The following is a 6,854-nucleotide window of genomic DNA, read 5'->3' as shown; positions in this document are numbered from 1 at the left end:
TTGATCGCAGTCGGAGAAAATCTTCCAGAAGTCATCTTCATGCTATCGAGATCCAAGTAAGCACTGTCTAATGTCATACACCAAGACTATTAAGCCACAAGCCAAGAGGAGGTCAGAGACCAGAGCACTCTTGTTCCCTGGGGAATAGCCCTACACCCAATAGCAGCAGTGAGCTGAAGCTGAATTTAATCAACGATGCTCAAAGGCAGACTGCAGGGGGTACCCACAAGGACCTGGGCTGGCAAGTCAAGGCAGACTGATAAGAACAGATACTACACTTGATCTTAGCCAACAGGCCGAGAAGCAATCACATAAAGTGACACGTCAGATTTGGGCTGAGAAGCAATCACATAAAGTGACACATGTCAGATTTGCAAAAATCAGTCTGGTCATGAAGGTGCAAAATGGCTCTGTGAGGAATATGGATTATCATTTATTGGCAGCCCTGATTGTCAGCTGATTCACCTTTTGGTATGTACACAGTCAGTGTACATGCAAAATATGTTCCCACCCCCCATCTGATTATCAGCTAGCAAGAGAGACAGCCCCAAGGGTCCAGGCTGCAAGGAGGTCCCAGGTGGATAATGTCACACCTCAACCAGCCAATTTGAAGGCAAGCTAATCCTGCAGGAAAACACCCAGCAGGGGGTCTCAGCTCTTGCCCAGGATCAATGATACCTCCCAGACATGTTGGCACCACCATTTCATAAGGAATTATGAATCGTCCATCCATCCCAGGCATAATTCGGTTATATTTTTGTGATCCTGGGGCAAAGCCGAACATCCACGTAGTCCTGGCTTGAGGCTAGGATGCCCAGGAGGGGAGATATACATATCTCCCCACAGAAACCAAATAACGGTACCATGCTTGGACTATAGGTGTAGCCGGAACCCAGGTGGATCAATTGGGCCCGGAACCATCTTCCTGCGTCATTTTAATCTGGGGCTATGAGCTCTAAGGGGTTTTATGGGTCATTTGCTGCCATCACCAGAAAAGGAGGGGTGGACCCTACCCATAGGCGGGGAGGGGAGCAGCCGGCTACAGGTCATAATCCCATGCAAGCCAGCGGGCGGGGTCTTTTCTGAAGGGGGTCACATTGTGCCAATGTGTTTGGAGAGACCGGGAACAAGCTGACCTCACTGCCCCCACGTGACTACAGCCAAGGACTATTCCACCATTATAGCCCAAAGGAACTTTCATCTTACCCGGTAACTGACTTTTGCTCTGCTTAACCTTGTTGCACCTATATCACCTGTATCTGTAACCTCAGACCACTGTATATATTCTCTGTGTATATTGTGTTATCTAGAGTGCCCTTAAGGGGATTAAATATATCATTTAATCTTGTGCTATCTTGTATCTCAATCACGAATCCCCACATCCATGTTTTGGCCTAGTTATAATCTTGTTAGCGGACCGGGCTTATATCAAACGAGAAGCTGGTGGCAGATTTTCTGTTTTCACTGTGGCAGTGAAAAGTCTCTCTCAGCTTGTTGCCTCTCTGTGCCCGCGTGGACAGGAGGTGTCTGTGTAAACTGTACCAAGCTGATCTTACCTGCTCCTCTGGAGGGCGTAACGTCACGCTTTTCATAACCCGTGACCATACCGCGTCTTATGAGCTCAACGTAGGTGACGTCAAGCGGGCACGAGGCGTGGTATTCGTCACAGGCCCGGTCATTAACCACTTCACATCTGGGCCATTTCCCCCCTTCCTGACCAGGCCTAATTTAGCAAATCTGACATATGTCATATGAACGCTTTTACTTATCCAAGCCATTCAGAGATTGTTTTCTCATGACACATTGTACTTCATGATTGCCAAAACCCACTTTTTAAGGTCCAGTTCAGGTCTGAAGTCACTTTGTGGGGCTTACATAGTGGATACCCCCATAAATTACCCCATTGTAGAAACTACACCCCTCAAGTTACTTAAAACTGATTTACAAACTTTGTTAACCCTTTAGGTGTTCCACAAGAATTAAAGGAAAATGGAGATCAAATTTTTTAATTTCACTTTTTTGGCAAATTTTCCATTATAATCCATTTTGTTCTTTAACACATTGAGCGTTAACAGCCAAACATAACTCAATATTTATTACCCTGATTCTGAGGTTTACAGAAATACACCACATGTGGTTGTAAACTGATGTAAGGGCACACGGCAGGGCGCAGAAGAAAAGGAGCGCCACATGGTTTTTGAAAGGCAGATTTTGCTGAACTGGTTTTTAGATGCCATGTCTCATTTGAAGCCCCCCTGATGCACCCTTACAGTAGAAACTCCCAAAAAGTGACCCCATTTTGGAAACTAGGGGATAAGGTGCCAGTTTTATTGGTACTATTTTTGGGTACATATGATTTTTTGATCATTCATTATAACACTTTATGGGGCAAGGTGACCAAAAAATTGGTTGTTTTAGCACAGTTTTTATTTATTTATTTATTTATTTATTTTTACTGGTTCACCTGAGGGGTTAGGTCATGTGACATTTTTATAGAGCAGATCGTTATGGACGTGGCGATACCTAATATGTATACTTTTTCTTATTTATTTAAGTTTTACACAATAATAGCATTTTTGAAAGATTTTCTTATGTAGGGGCGCATTTTTTGAGGGATGAGGTAACGGTTTTATTGGTTCCATTTTGTGGAACATACGCCTTTTTGATCGCTTGATGTTACACTTTTTGTGATTTAAGGTAAAAAAAAATGGCTTTTTTGACACAGTTTTTATTTTTTTATTTTTATGGTGTTTACCTGAGGGGTTAGGTCATGTGATATTTTTATAGAGCTGGTTGTTATGGATGCGGCGATACCTAATATGTATACTTTTTTTTATTTATTTCACTTTAACACACAAGTGTTAAAAATGATGTTTTAATGTGTCCATGTTCTGAGAGCTATATTTATTTTTATTTTTCATTTTTTGCGGAATGATGTGACGGCTTTATTGGTACCATTTTGTGGGACATACGCCTTTTTGATCACTTGGTGTTGCAATTTTTGTGATGTAAGGTGACAAAAATGTCTTCTTTTTACTTTATGGTGTTTATCAGACTGGGTGGATCATGTGATATATTTATAGAGCCGACTGTTACGGACACGGCAATACCAAATGTCTATTTTATAAAAAAAAAAATCTATTTTTAGCATTTTTCTTTTTATTCCTTACTTGTGGAATTTTTATTTTTTTACATGTGAAACCTTTTTTTTATTTTAACACTTCATTTTTTAATTTTTTATTTTACACTTTGCATCCCCCATAAGGTCATACAAGACCTCTGGGGGACATTTAAATTCACATATTTTTTTTTTCACTATTGATTTCTCAATAATTACAGGGGAAATACACCCCCCAGAGAGGCTGTACAGCGGTATACTATATGCAGGGCTTATCGAGGTCTGGTAGAAGACCCGACAGCTCCTGCACTCTCCCGGCTCCGGCAGTCACATGACCGCCGGGCAGGAACAGGAAGCGCATATACAGCGATCTAGAAGGCAGGGACACCTGGGAACTGTCCCTGCCTTCTCTCTGGGTTGCCCTGCTGTCACTGACAGCAGGCAACCCGCTCGGCAGCTGCACGATTAGCCTGCAGCTGCCATCTCTGAATGGACGTTCAGAAACGTCCATTTCAGAGATAGAGAACCACCTCCCGGACGTTTATAGTTAATGGGCAGACGGGTGGTTAAGGGGTTAAAGGGGTTTTGTTACTTCAGCAAATAGAATTTATTATGTAGAAGAAGTTAATACAAGGCACTTACTAATGTATTGTTATTATCCATATTGCTTCCTTTGTTTCTTTGGCTGGCTGCTCATTTCCATGCTTACGACCACCACGTAATCCATCAACATGGCTGTGCTTGCACATCATAAAAAAAACACCAGCCTATGTGTGCTCCGACAGTCCTGGTCACCAGAAAGGCTCAAATTTTTTCCTATAGCGTGCAAGCACAGCCACCACTGCTGGATTTCAGAATGGTCGTAACCATAGAAACGAGCAGTGTATAATGTGATGGAAAAATCAATAAAGCCAGCAAAGGAGACAATATGGATAATAACAATACATTAGAAAGTCGCTTTTATTAACTTCCTCTACATGATAAATGCCACTTGCTGAAGTGACACAACCCCTTTAACTGGGTGAGAGGCCTAACTCAGAATTTAGGGGGTACTATCCCTACCTGGGAAGAGAGTGCCCTAGTTGGCGTGAGGAGACATATAGGCCATACATGCTCCTCTAGAATTCTGGAAAGAAGTGGATGCAATTGAGTTCGTAACAAGCTCTGCCTCTAATGCTACTAGATGTAAGGCAGCTATCCTATAAGTCAATGTTCGACCCTTTAAATAGGCCTTGAGACATCTTTGCGCTGCACTGATGAGGGGAAATCACCCCGAAACAGCTGTCTGCAGATGAGGTGCTGGCTTATTTAATATCCGAGTCATGTCTCCAGGCCTATTTAAAGGGTTGAACAATGACTTATAGGATAGCTGCCTTACATCTGGTGGCATTAGAGGCAGAGCTTGTTAAGGGTTCATTTGCATCCCTTACTTCCCAGAATTCCAGAGAAGCATGTATGGCCTATAAGGCTCCTAGCGACGATTAAGGCGCTCTCCCCAATGAGAGATTGTAACTCCCCCCCCATCCCCTACTGAACTGAATGCTGTTTCATGTAAACATTGCAGCGGCGCTCAGTCTCCCATCCAATACCTCACCTTTTGTGCAATCTATGGGACACCTGTACTTGCACAGAGATAGTGATCCTGCTACAGCTGGGGCGGAAACTGTCAATATGTGACCAAAAAAGCTCAGAAAGCTCCTTAAAAGAGGACCTGTAATCTCTTCTGACATGTCTATTTCAGCAACTACTTGCATTCCTCATCTAATAACAGTTCTGAAGCATCTAGTAATTTATTAATTTTATTAAGTTTATTAATAAATTGCCATCGGTTTGCAATAAGGACCAATCTGGGTGTTACCAATTGAGGATGTATTGCACTGATTGGATAGTGTCAGAAAGTGCAGGGAAACCCCCCCCCCTCCCCCAGCTGGTAACACCCAAATGGACCTTTACTGCAACTGTTGGCAACTCATTAAAAAAATTCAAGTAGAAATAATAAACGGAATGGCATAACATAGTGATAGGAAGAGATGCTCCGGAATTGTTATTACAGAGGGAATGAGATTAAAATAGACATGTCAAAAGAGATTACAATTCCTCTTTAATCTATCTGGTCTCCCATCTAGGCCTCCTGTGCGCAGCATATCCTCGAGGGGAAATGCTGAGCTTTGGGATTTATTTCTATATTTTACAAAGTATTTTCATGTAAATATATGCTGAAACACTGCTAGGATGCATAAAAGAAAAGCTATCAATCACTGTGTGTGTGCACTAGAGAAGGTGGACTCATAGGCAGGGACGTAGCTAAAAGGCTCATGGGCCCTGGTGCTAGAGTTCAGCTTGGCACCCTTCCCTCAGTGCTTTGTGGCAAGGGGTTGTCCCCTTTTTACTACTGATGACCTATCCTCAGGATAGGTCATTAATATTAGATCAGCGGGTGTCCGACCCCTGCCAATCAGCTGTTTGAAGAGAGGGCATCGCACATATGAGAGCTGCTTTCTCTGCTGTTTATCTGCTCGCCTCAGCAATTGCAGTAGTCAGCAGGTGTAATTACAAGTATGGCATCCCCACTCACTTTTATGGGATGGCTCTGTCTGTTCAAGTGAATACTACAGAGTCGTCCCATAGAACTAAATGCTACTCCTGGCACCCCTGCCGATCTGCTATTGATGACCTGTCCTGAGGAGGGACAGTAAGAGTGGACAACCCGTTGTAAAACATTACATACAGCACTACAGAACATACAGGCTAATACAGCGCCACATATTGTACCTCTTGCATCCAGTGACGTCTCCTCTGATGTAGATGTTCTCTTTCCTCATTTTCTCCTTTCAGACCAGACCACCATGATGATTTCTTTCAGCCATCTCTTCTCTATGCAACTTTATGCTGCCCATACTAACGGCAGACTAAAGTAGAGACAGGTGAGTTGATTTCAGCGGTCTGTCATAAGTTAAAGGGCTTCTGTCACCCCACTAAAGTGATTTTTTTTTTTTGGGCTAGTTAAATTAGTTATATAGCGATATATTAAAATATAATAGTGTTCCTTACTTTGATCCAGCAGTTTAGTCAAAAAACGAAGTTTTATCAGATGCAAATTCGGTCTCTACCAGCAAGTAGGGTGTCTACTTGCTGGTAGCTGCTGCAGAAATCCGCCCCCTCCTCTTGTTGATTGACAGGGCCAGCCGGGATCTCCTCCTCCGGCCAGCCCTGTCGGCGTTTCAAAAATCGCGCGCCCGTGTTGAATCTGCGCAGGCGCTCTGAGATGAGGAGGCTCGTCTCCTCAGAACTCCCTCAGTGCGCCTGCGCCGATGACATAGAAGACGTCATCGGCGCAGGCGCACTGAGGGAGTTCTGAGGAGACGAGCCTCCTCATCTCAGAGCGCCTGCGCAGATTCAACACGGGCGCGCGATTTTTAAACGCCGACAGGGCTGGCCGGAGGAGGAGATCCCGGCTGGCCCTGTCAATCAACAAGAGGAGGGGGCGGATTTCTGCAGCAGCTACCAGCAAGTAGACGCCCTACTTGCTGGTAGAGACCGAATTTGCATCTGATAAAACTTTGTTTTTTGACCTAAACTGCTGGATCAAAGTAAGGAACACTATTATATTTTCATATATCGCTATATAACTAATTTAACTAGCCCAAAAAAAAATAATCACTTTAGTGGGGTGACAGAAACCCTTTAAGTGGTTTGCGAGAACCAACATCACAATCATTGCAGACTGGGGCCTGGA

At 43.6% G+C, this 6,854-nt stretch overlaps 1 pseudogene; it reads right to left on the bottom strand.

The window, feature by feature from the left end:
* Positions 1 to 214: 214 nt before the first annotated feature.
* Positions 215 to 308, bottom strand: LOC120987346 (annotated as a pseudogene).
* Between the last annotated feature and the right edge of the window lie 6,546 nt (positions 309 to 6,854).

The sequence above is a fragment of the Bufo bufo genome, chromosome 1 (genome assembly GCF_905171765.1).
Source record: "Bufo bufo chromosome 1, aBufBuf1.1, whole genome shotgun sequence".
NCBI lineage: Eukaryota > Metazoa > Chordata > Amphibia > Anura > Bufonidae > Bufo > Bufo bufo.
Note: the sequence above shows the minus strand (reverse complement) of the source record. Positions and strands in the feature narration are given on the sequence as shown.